A 12407-nucleotide genomic window follows, 5' to 3' on the forward strand; every position below is an offset into this window, starting at 1 on the left:
TAAGCATCACCAAAGGCGTACTAAATGCATAAGAGCATTTTTATGGGAGAAAGCCAGAAATGTGGCAGACTGAGTTGGAATTAACTGATTTTTTCCTCACTGCTTCCAATGCACATGTTAGACCATATAGAAATAAACATTTTAAAAATATGCATCTGGGCTCCAAAGAGAGTTAAATCCAAAGGTATTATAAAAAAGAAAGAAAAATTTGCAGGCAAAGGTCTGAGTAGAATTAGATACATTAGAAGTATAGCAATTGCTAATTCTAGTAATGTTGGCAGTGATGATCATGGTGATACTGGGGGGTAAAATGATGATGGTGGTGGTGGTGATGATATTAGTGGTGGTGGTGGTGGTGGTGGTGATAGTGGTGGTGGTGGTGGTGGTGGTGGTGGTGGTGGTGATGGTGGTGGTGGTGGTGGTGGTGGTGGTGGTGGTGATGGTAGTAGTGGTTGTGGAGATGGTTTGACAAAGAGAAGCCTCAAGAAGAATTAAACAGTACTTAGAATGTGACCAATATCTCTAGAGTGACTGCTTGAAAGGTCATTCCACCCATTGGTTGTGCCACATATTTACCAATTAGACTGTGACCTCCCTGGAGACAGAGACACCTTGGTTAACCCTTCATCTAAACTATGCTGATTTATGACATGATCACAGCACTCAGAGAAACTGAACTAGACTTGGGAAGTGCTGAGACTCTTGTCCAGTTGTCTGTTTATTCACAAGGCCATACACTCACAAATTCCCATGTTTAAGGGAGACATAAGATGTCAACGGGCTTGTGCTTGCCTCAACACCTCTTTTTGTTACTCGTGTTAGCCAACTTTCTGTGTCTATCAAAGAACACTACAACTGAGTAATTCATAAAAAGCACAAGATTTTTTTGGTTATGGCTCTACAGGCTAAGTTGTCTAAGAACAGCATGCTGGCATTCACTCAATATCTGTTAGGGGCATAATTGGTGCATTAAAACATGGTAGAGGGCATCAGCTGGAAAAATAGTGTAAGTGTGCATCACAGACTGCCTTTTCTGTCTTTATAAAATCACAAATGACACTGTAAGGTCCTAACTCTCAATGGCTTCTTCTAATCCTAGTTACCACTTAATGGTATCAGTCACAAATACCATCATTCCATGAATTAGGGTGCTCAGTTCCCAACACATTTGTGTTTTGGGGGAATGACATGACACATGTAAACCATAGCATTACATCCATAAAAATTGCCCAGTTTACTAAGAAACATTTCTAAGGATAGGAACAAGATTTCACAGGTCTGTTAGAAGATGTTAACATTCAGGCTCATTGTAACTTGCTGTGACCTATTCTATCTTTAGCTGTTTGGTGTATCTGTCCATAAGGGATTAAAGGACAATAGTGGAATGAACAAGAATATGGCCCCAGCCAACTCAGGCTTCCACTCAACCCCTTTAAATATTTAGCAACATATAATTTGGACTCTTTGAAAACAACATAGGAAGTATGCTGGGGTATAAATTATAACAATATTCTTAGCTGGTATTAACCAACTCAAGGAGGTATTGTATAGTTTTGCTTACATGATTAAAGTCAATATAGTACAGCTAATGAATATACCAACTCCAGGACAGACAATATTCTGAAATGAAAAACTACATAGTATAGTCCTGTGCCCTGGAAGGGATTCACCTAATTATCTAACTTAAAAACTTTTCAACATACTGCCCCAAAGCTATCTAATTCTGAAAAAGAAATCTTAGAAAATGCCTAAGTTAAAGTGTTATGATGCATTGAGTAGACATAGCATATCTTTTATTTTTGACACAGAGAGACACAACACATACTCTCTCTTTTTTAAGCATTGGAAGATTAGTTTTATTTTATTTTTTATTTATTCCTTTTACATCCCAATCCCAGGCACCTCCCTCCTCTCCACCTGGTCTCACCTTTCCACTCTCTTCCCCCATCCCCCGCTCCCCTTCTCCTCAGAAAAGGGGAGTTTCCCCGATACAAACCCACCTGAGTTGCATCAGAACTAAGCATATCCTTTTCCATTGAGGCCAGACAAGGTAGCTTGGTTAGGAGAAAGGATCTAAAAGCAGGCAACAGAGTCCATGTCAGAGACAACCCCTGCTCCAATTGCTAGGGCACCCACATGAAGACCAAGCTGCCCATCAGTTACATTGGTTAGTGCTTCAGTCTTTGTAAGCCCTTCTGGGCCTAGGTTAGTCAACTCTGTTGGTCTTTTGAGGAGTTCTTGTCCCCTCTGGAACCTTCTATCATCCACCGCTGCAGATACTTACACAAGACTCCCTGACCTCCACTTTGTAGTTGGCTGTGGGTCTCAGCATCTGTTTTGATCTGCGGCTGGGTGGAGTTATGCTAGGTTCCTGTCTGCAAGCATAACAGGGTATCATTAATAGTGTCAAGGATTGACTCTATGCTATGGGTTGGGCTATCAAGTTGGACCAGTCATTGATTGGTTATTCCCTCAATCTCTCTCCGCTCCATCTTTATCCCTACACATCTTGTAGGCAGGATAAATTTTGAGTTGAAGATTTTGTGGATGGGTTGGTGTCCCCTCTCCCTACTGGAAGTCCTGCCCGGCTAGGAGGTAGCTTCTTCAGTCTCCATGTTCCCAGCACAGCTAGGAGTCTTAGGTAGAGTCACCCCATATCCTTCTAGAAGCCTACCCAGCCACAGATCTCTAGCTTGTGTAGCTGTCCCCACCTTGGTTTCCCTTCTCCCTCCCAGCCTTCTTCCCTCCCAACCCCACTCTGCCCACATCTGATCTCCACCCTCACTCCCCTCCCCACACCCTCTCCCTAAAGTTCCCTCTCTTCATCTGCTTCTGGTGTCTATTCTATTTCCCTATCTAAGTAAGATTCAAGTATCCTCCCTTGGGCCTTCCTTGTTACTTATCTTCTTTGGGTCTGTGGATTGTAGCATGGTTATCCTGTACTATATAGATAGTATACACTTATAAGTGAGCACATACCGGGCATGTCTTTTTGTGACTAGATTACCTCACTCAGGATGATCTTCTAGTTCCATCCATTTGCCTGAAAATTTCATGATTTCTTTGTTTTTAACAGCCAAGTAGCATTCCATTGTGTACATATACCACATTTTCTTTATCCATTCTTCAGTTGAGGGATATCTGGGTTGTCTCCAGTTTCTGGCTATTATGAATAAAGTTGAAACGATAACAGTTAAACAAGTGTCCTTGTTTTATAGTAGAGTATCTTTGAGTATCTGCCCAGAAGTGGTATACCTGGGTCTGGAGGTAGATCTATTCCCAATTTTCTGAGAAAGCACCAGACTGATTTTGAAAGTGGTTGTATAAGTTTGCATTCCCACCAGCAGTGGAGGAGTCTTCCTCTTGTTCCCCATCCTCATCAGCATGTGCTGTCACTTGAGTTTTTTTTTTTTATCTTAGTCATTCTGACAGGCATAAGATGGAATCTCAGAGTTGTTTTGATTTGCATTTCTCTGATGACTTAGGATGTTGAGCATTTCTTTAAGTGCTCCTTGGCCATTAGAGATTCCTTTGTTGAGAATTCTTGGTTTAGTTATGTAGCCCATTTTAAAATTGTATTATGTAGTTTGTTGGTGTTTAATTTTTTGAGTTCTTTATATATTTTGTATATACATCTATGGGATGTAGGATTGGTTAAGATCTTTTCCCAATTTGTAGGTTGCTGTTTTGTTCTCTTGACAGTGTCCTTTGCCTTGAAGAATCTTTTTAGTTTCATGAATCCCAGTTTATTAATTGTTGATTTTAGGAGACACAACATTTTCATTACTAGAAAAGCAGTTACCTCGGAATTCACTTAATATATAAGTATTTAGAGATTCTCCTTTGTAAAGTGTCTTTCATTTTTCTGTCTAGCTCCGTGCTGTCTACATAGAAATTGCCTCTAAGATGTAACATTCTGTCTTGAAATGCTCATTCAGATATAGAATGATCTAAAGGAATGTGAAACATTACATCCTTAAGGGAACCTCATTAAAATTCAGTAAGTAAGCAATTCTATATCTTCAGGAAGTACCTGAAACTGACTAGATTCACTAGGCCCCTCCTAGTGCAAAGGTGCTCTCAAATCAGTTGAGCTGCCTGGAAGAGACACTCTCTAATGTGCCTAGCTGTGTACAAGTTGTGCAGTGAGTGCCAGCTTCCAGCTTTCATGAGCTGTCCCCCATGTTGAAGTAGGCTTTTGGTAATGCCAGTATCTTTGAGTCACTTGTGCTCCTGCAAATAATCCCATTAAGATTCAACCACTAAGTTCAACTTTGGTAGCATCTTTATTTTTGTCATTGTAAACCCCTTATGTGGGGTAAATAAACAGTACTTCACATCTCCTCAGGAAGAGTGTCACACAACATCTGGGTCTGCCTTTCTATCCCCAGCTCTGGTTCCCTAAGCACCTTGTGTCATGCTCCTGAAAGGTAACTTCCATGTGGACAAATAGTATTCCTGGAGGGAAGGTGTCTATTGGGAGATTTGGGTTCTTTTCTCACAGTAGCCTGAGAAGGTTCCTGGAGCCAGGCTCCTAGGATTTGTTTCCCTACTCTGAAAACACCCACACAACCGTTCACCAACGGCAGTACCCCTGGGCAGTGACTCAGTTTGTCTGAGTCTGTTACCTGAAAGGCAAGGATGACAGCAATAGCGCCATATTCTAAAGAGAGCATAAAACATGGGCAGTATGTAGAGCTTCTTGGTGCATAGAGAGCACCAGGCATGTATGTTAGCTCTGGTTGTTCCAGCTGTTGTACCCTGTACCCTCAGATGAGGTTCTGGGTAGGTTTTGTCTTCTTGCCACCCCTGGCTCACTTTGGTGACACACAACATGCACATTTCTGATGTGATGTGGGGCTGAGACTATAAGGATTGTGTGGTAGGTACAGGGAAAGAGTTCAGGAAGAGATGCCATTCAAGCCGAACAGTAGAATTCCTAATTGAGAGCTTATGGAAGGCTGGCTGGGAGAACTGAAGGCTCCCTTCAGCTTCCCCTATGCGATTGGGCTGGTATATTTTGAGCTTTCCCCTTTTTTACATGTCACATCTTCCTAACTATGGCACTTTATAGAATTCGGAGGTTTTCCCTCACTTTTTCTTTTCTAAACTTTCTGAACCCAAAGGCATGCTGTGTGCCAGCTGCAGCAACACCAGGGCTTAGCAGAGCAGGGTAACACATCCAAATTCTCCTTGAGCTTGCTATTCCTAAAAATATAATTAACTTTAGAGAACCCACACATGAGACTTCAGCTAAGCAAAAATAAAAAACGAAATGGTTTGTGGGACCCACATTGCTTTATCTCTGTGCCATTCCTGTCAGCATCACACTTTAATTTTAATTATACTAAGGGAAGAATTATAGGTTAACCGTCAGGATCTGAGGAAAATTGGCAGGCCTGCTGCAGGCCATGAGTACTGTTCCTTTGACAAAGGAAGTCAGCTGAGTGGCGAGCAGGGCCTGAAACCCAACCCCCCCCCCAATTCACAAAGCATTTATTCTCCAGCTCTCACCCAGTGACTCCACAGGGAGCAGCAGTGGTCACTTACAGGGAGATTGAGTAAATCAGCGAATATAGAGAAGGTAATCAGGCCAGATTTTATAGTTCCAATTATGGAAATGTGTTGGGTTGGAACGGGGTGTGCTAGTATGAACTCAGATAGGCAGATATAGATTGAGTGGATGTGCGGATGTGTATGTGGATATATTTCCTAGCTCTTCTTGCCGAAGGGAGGTAGAGTCTCTGATACATGGGTGGAAATGTATCCAGTGGTTGGATCTTGGTTTCTAAAATACTATTCTCCACTAAAAGGAACTAGATCCCATTAGAAAAATGGAAGAGTGTAGGCCTCAGCAATGGAAGTCCAAGACAAGCCAGAGTGTCCTGTGAACAACAACAACAACAAGTGCTCAAACCTCTTTAGCATGTATTAGAGTACATAAGACGAACCTGAAGACCTTCCTGCTACCCTCCAGTAGTCTCCAACACCCCATGTTCAAACCTGGCCAATCAGGGCATCAAAAACAAATAGGTACAATTGTAGACTATAAGTCCTTGAATAGAATTTGAACCAGTGAAGGCATAGTGATGAAAAGTTGGCTCATAAAAATAGGATACCAACTAGTAAATAATAAATAGTGAACTTAGAAAAGTATTGTTTGGTAACTATCATAGTAGAAATCGAGTCAAGTAAAAAAAGTCAATTAATGGGTGAAGTTAATGAGAGAACGTTTGTTAGGAAACAGTATATGTGCATCATCTCAAAGCTTTCCCTATAAATATTTATTAATTGTAAATATTGTTATGCATCACTAATTACTAATTGTTAATAATTAACAGTATAGGTAAACTCTGCAGGCACCATTTGACCAGGTGACAGAACCTGACACCCCAGAGATGGATTAAATTAACATTTTCTGATTCCTGATCTGAGACACTGAGAACACATAACCATTTCTGTGCTTTTCTCAAAGAATACGCAGAAGCACTAACCTAAACTGGGAGCTTTCTATAAAGTCATGGGACTGCATTTCCCCCCAAATAGTACTATAATGAAAAAGAAGAAAGAGTATCTCCCAGGAGAGGCAAATTGAGCTGCACTGTGTGAGCTGTTAGAGGTACTTTTGGGCAGATTTCTAATGTAGAATTTGAATTTTTATAGATACACTATGGGCTTCTAGGAGGGCGTTTTTGTTTCTAGAAAACGTACTTTGAAGTATTCAGGAGTAAGGTGGCATCATGTCATATCTTACTCTCAAATCATTTAAAAATAATACACACAAATAGAAACACAGAAAATGTGATAAAACAGTAGCATCTGGGTAAATCTAAGTGAGAAGATGGGACTTCTTGTATTATTACTTTAAGGATTTATTTTATTTTTAATTCTTTGTGTATATGCCTGTCTGTGTGGTTTTGTGTAGCTATGTGCATGTAAGTGCAGGCACTCTCAAAGGCCAGAAGAGGGCATCAGAACCCCTGCAACCAGGATTACAGCAGCTGTAGGCTAACTGATGTAGGCGCTGGGAACTGGGAATACAGCAGCTGTAGGCTAACTGATGTAGGTGCTGGGAACTGGGGAATACAGCAGCTGTAGGCTAACTGATGTAGGCGCTGGGAACTGGGATACAGCAGCTGTAGGCTAACTGATGTAGGCGCTGGGAACTGGGATTACAGCAGCTGTAGGCTAACTGATGTAGGCGCTGGGAACTGGGATTACAGCAGCTGTAGGCTAACTGATGTAGGCGCTGGGAACTGGGAATACAGCAGCTGTAGGCTAACTGATGTAGGCGCTGGGAACTGGGGAATACAGCAGCTGTAGGCTAACTGATGTAGGCGCTGGGAACTGGGAATACAGCAGCTGTAGGCTAACTGATGTAGGCGCTGGGAACTGCGAATACAGCAGCTGTAGGCTAACTGATGTAGGCGCTGGGAACTGGGATTACAGCAGCTGTAGGCTAACTGATGTAGGCGCTGGGAACTGGGATTACAGCAGCTGTAGGCTAACTGATGTAGGCGCTGGGAACTGCGAATACAGCAGCTGTAGGCTAACTGATGTAGGCGCTGGGAACTGGGGAATACAGCAGCTGTAGGCTAACTGATGTAGGCGCTGGGAACTGGGGAATACAGCAGCTGTAGGCTAACTGATGTAGGCGCTGGGAACTGGGAATACAGCAGCTGTAGGCTGACTGATGTAGGCGCTGGGAACTGGGATTACAGCAGCTGTAGGCTAACTGATGTAGGCGCTGGGAACTGCGAATACAGCAGCTGTAGGCTAACTGATGTAGGCGCTGGGAACTGGGATTACAGCAGCTGTAGGCTAACTGATGTAGGCGCTGGGAACTGGGATTACAGCAGCTGTAGGCTAACTGATGTAGGCGCTGGGAACTGGGGATACAGCAGCTGTAGGCTAACTGATGTAGGCGCTGGGAACTGGGAATACAGCAGCTGTAGGCTAACTGATGTAGGCGCTGGGAACTGGGATTACAGCAGCTGTAGGCTAACTGATGTAGGCGCTGGGAACTGGGAATACAGCAGCTGTAGGCTGACTGATGTAGGCGCTGGGAACTGGGAATACAGCAGCTGTAGGCTAACTGATGTAGGCGCTGGGAACTGGGAATACAGCAGCTGTAGGCTGACTGATGTAGGCGCTGGGAACTGGGGATACAGCAGCTGTAGGCTAACTGATGTAGGCGCTGGGAACTGGGAATACAGCAGCTGTAGGCTAACTGATGTAGGCGCTGGGAACTGGGGATACAGCAGCTGTAGGCTAACTGATGTAGGCGCTGGGAACTGGGGATGCAGCAGCTGTAGGCTAACTGATGTAGGCGCTGGGAACTGAATCCAAGTCATCTTAGCTGTTGCAACTCCAGTTGCTCTATTGCTTAATTCTTTCACAAGTTTGAATTTAAATTGAAGTTTTAAGTTTTATTTACTAAAATATAAAAGCAGAGTAAAAATACTTTAGATATCAAAGATCCTAAGAGAATCACCAGCAAATCTGCACAGAAAGGAAGTTGCTCAAAATAATAATTTGATTAAATGTAATTGTTAAATAATTAGATATGATGATAATAATTATTATTATTTCTGCAGTCACTGAACCACAAAAACAAAGACCAATGAAAAGAATGCCTAAGAGTAAAAGCACATGCATTTCTGGTGTAGTGATGATCCTAGGCTTATGAATTCTAAAGATATGTAGATGAACACAACATACAGGAGTGGACAAATGAAAGGAGTCAACTGGAAGCCCCTAACCTTGTCACTGAAGCAAGGATAGTATTAAGTTTGTGTGTTCTAATCGTTAAGCTAGCCATCAAAGGCTAAGAGAAAAAATTAAGTAGTGAAGAAACCTGAATAATAATACTGCATCAATCCAAAAGAGTGGAAGCAAAAGGAAAAGAAACAGAACACACAAAGCAAATAGAAGACAAATTATCACACCAAGGTATAAATTCAAGAGTGTATGTCACTTATAAAATTATGAGTATTGAATACTACTAAATCTGAATTAAAATATAAAATCAACTCATGGCTGCTTTTGAAAGTCATATCCTTAAGACAGAGATGTAGAAATATGAATAGTAAAAGGTTATAAGAGACATGCAAACAATAATCAAAAGCTGATGGAGCTATACAAATATTAGTCTGGGTGAATTTTAAGATTGTTGTGTCAATAATAAAAAAATTATTTTTACCAACAAGATATGACAATTTCTAAATTTGTATGTATTCAGCAGGTTTTGAAATACATAACGCAAAAATTTATGAAAGTAAAAAGATAATCAACACCAATATGGAAAGCATTAACATAATTCACATAATAATTGGTTGTATATACAGGGAAAAATCACTAAGAATAAAAGATACCTAAACAATGTAATTAACACTTCCAGTCTGACATTTGAAGAATACCATTAGATGCAACATAGCTCTTTTCACAGGCAAAGAGAAGTAACTAAGATTAATGCACCCTATGCTGTAGGAAAATCTTAAAATATATAAAAAAAATTGACTTAAAGCAGCAGTTCTCAAACTGTGGGTTAAAACCCCTTAGAGAGATAAATGGCCATTTCACAAGGGTCACCTAAAACATTAGAAAACACAGATATTTAAATTATGATTCATAACAGTAGAAATATTAGTTATGAAGAAGCAACAAAAATAATTTTTATGGGGGCTGGAGAGATGGCTCAGAGGTTAAGGGCACTGGCTGTTCTTCCAGAGGTCCTGAGTTCAAGTCCCAGCAACCACATGGTGGCTCACAACCATCTATAATGTGATCTGATGCCTTCTGGCCTTCAGGTGTACATGCAGGCAAAAGACTATACATAATGAATAAATAAATAAACTTTTTAAAAAATTTATGGTTGGTGGAGTCACCACAACATGAGGAACTGTATTAAAGGGTTGCAGCATTAGGAAGATTGGGAATCACTTGACTTAAAGGAAATTTTTGCCTGCGGCCAAATGAACATATATAACTCTGTGATTTTTGCAGATTAAATAATATCCATCAATACCACATCTAGGTCAAAAAGTAGTAGTGACCACACATATTAAAATATATGCTGAATTGAATGGTAATAATTACATGTGGTTTATGAAAATTGGATAAAGTGCACTGAAAGGAAGATGGATCTGAAAGCTTATATTAGAGTAAAAGATAAACTAAAAATAAATGACCTCTATCTATACAAAATAAGATTTGAAGAGGAGAAATTAATGAAACAGAAAACAAACATACAATAGAGAATTAATCAGACCATAGGCTGATTCCTTGAAAAGATGAATAAGATCATAAGCACTATGCATGACTGAGGCAGAAGAAGAGAGATGAAAAAAGTGGAGCCCTCAGAACAAAGAAAATGGCACCACTATAGGTCCTACAGAAACCAGTTAGAAAAATGATGTCATGGAGAAAAACTGCACCAATTAACTGGCAATTTAGATAAAATAGATAAATCTTTAGATAACAACGTTCTAAAGCTGATACAAAAGAATTTAAAACATGAGCAGTTTTATATGTTTTAAGTAAATTAAATTTTATTTTTAGAAGAGCCCATAGATATTTGAGTATCTACGTTATTGTTATAACACTGTTCCCAACGGCCGTTATAGAACTGACCTAGGAATACAAAACCAGAGGAATAGATACAGAAAACGTACAATGTACACCCAATGAAGTTTCCTGCCCTAAAGAAAAATGAAGATATGTTGTCTGCAGGAAGAAGAAAAAAAAAAGGATGCAACTGAAGATAACATATTAAGAAAGTTAAGCCAATTTCAGAAAGACAAACATCATATCTTTTTCTCAGTTGTGCTTCCTGGATTATATATAGTTACACAAAGTCCTGTACGCATGCGTGGGTGAAAGGAGAAATGAAACTGGCTACAGGGAACAAAGGGACAAATGCGAGAAAGGAGGGCAAGCAGAGGGAAGCCAGGGCCTGGGGGTGTACAGCGGAGGCCTGAGAGACTTTTTTTTAAAATTCAAAAGTAAAAGTAAGAATCTTACTCTATGCCATATAGCTTCAGAGGGAAGTCATCCCAAATGTGTGAGCAGAGACTCTCGGTTCCTAGGATGGAAACGGAGCTAACACTTTATAATTCTCACTGAGTTGTAACCCTGATACCACACTGCCTATGAAATAACTTAGATGAGTTAATTACTTGCTGAGGATTCTTTACAACCAGGAACTATTCAATTTCACTTCAAGGATCCTCTACCATCTGCTGTATTATATCACAAACATTAGGATGTTTTTTATTAATAATCAAAATCTTCCTTCTGGTAGCTTCCATAATTCCCATTTCCTCTTCATCATATTTGTTCGAAGCTGTTTAAATTTGGTAGTCTTTTATATAGTTTGTTAAAAAGAAAAGTTTTCTAAAGCCTTTTTCAAGGCCAAGTAGATGAATAGCAGACATGTTTACTCTACCTTCAAACTTTATATCACCTCCATCTTCCACACCTACAACCTAGAAGAAAGAGGAGCCAGTGTGTTCATTTTGTACACTATCTGAGAAAGAGGAAGTAGGGCTGAGTGTGAGTTTCTCAAGTAATGGTAGCAGCGCTTGGCTAAGTAGTGCTCAATACAATGCTTTCTCGTGCTCTGTGCACTACTTACTGGGCTGTGATGAGGAAAGCAGGCTATTTACTCTTTCCATCTTATGTGGAAAAAAACTGAACTAAGATGGGTCACATTGCAGCTCAGACCCATACAGATAACGAGTGATCATGTCGTGAGTCTAGAGACTTCCTACTCTTAATTTTATGCATCTTATTCTATGCCATGCAACCTTTAAATGCTTACATAATGCAATGGGCACACATGGGACCACTTCATCCAGGGATGCTCAGCCTAGAAAGATAAAGGCTAAAGAAGAACAATAGTTGGGAGAATGTTAGGAAAAATCATCATCTCTCCTTAACAATATAGTTTGTAGCCACCTCAGTTTGAGAAGAACCAGTTACCAGATTCATCATAGAAGCAGGCATGAAGGACCCTCGCCTCCTAGGTACCATTCCCATCAGTGTGAAATTGGCTTGCTTAGGGCACTGTGCACCCTTTAGGAAATTTCCACAGTTCTGTCCTATGGGACCACAATCAACCCACAGAAAGTAAACAAACCACTTTTTCTCATCCCCCTACCCCTAACATTAAAGAAATTGTTGATTCTCCTTAGTTCATTCATTAACTCATTCATTCATTCATTCATTCATTCATTCATTCATTCAAGAAAAGTTAGCCATAGGCCAAGCTCACCTGGAAGGCCCCTTGACATATTGCTCCCCACGGTCATCTACGTTTCACCTGGCAATCTCCAAGTAGACTTAGAGAAACACCTGGCCTGACTCAAATCTTGAACATCGTTGTATTCTACGAGTTTAGCGTATCT

This window comes from Acomys minous (genome assembly GCF_964271855.1).
Source record: "Acomys minous genome assembly, chromosome: 1".
Lineage (NCBI taxonomy): Eukaryota > Metazoa > Chordata > Mammalia > Rodentia > Muridae > Acomys > Acomys minous.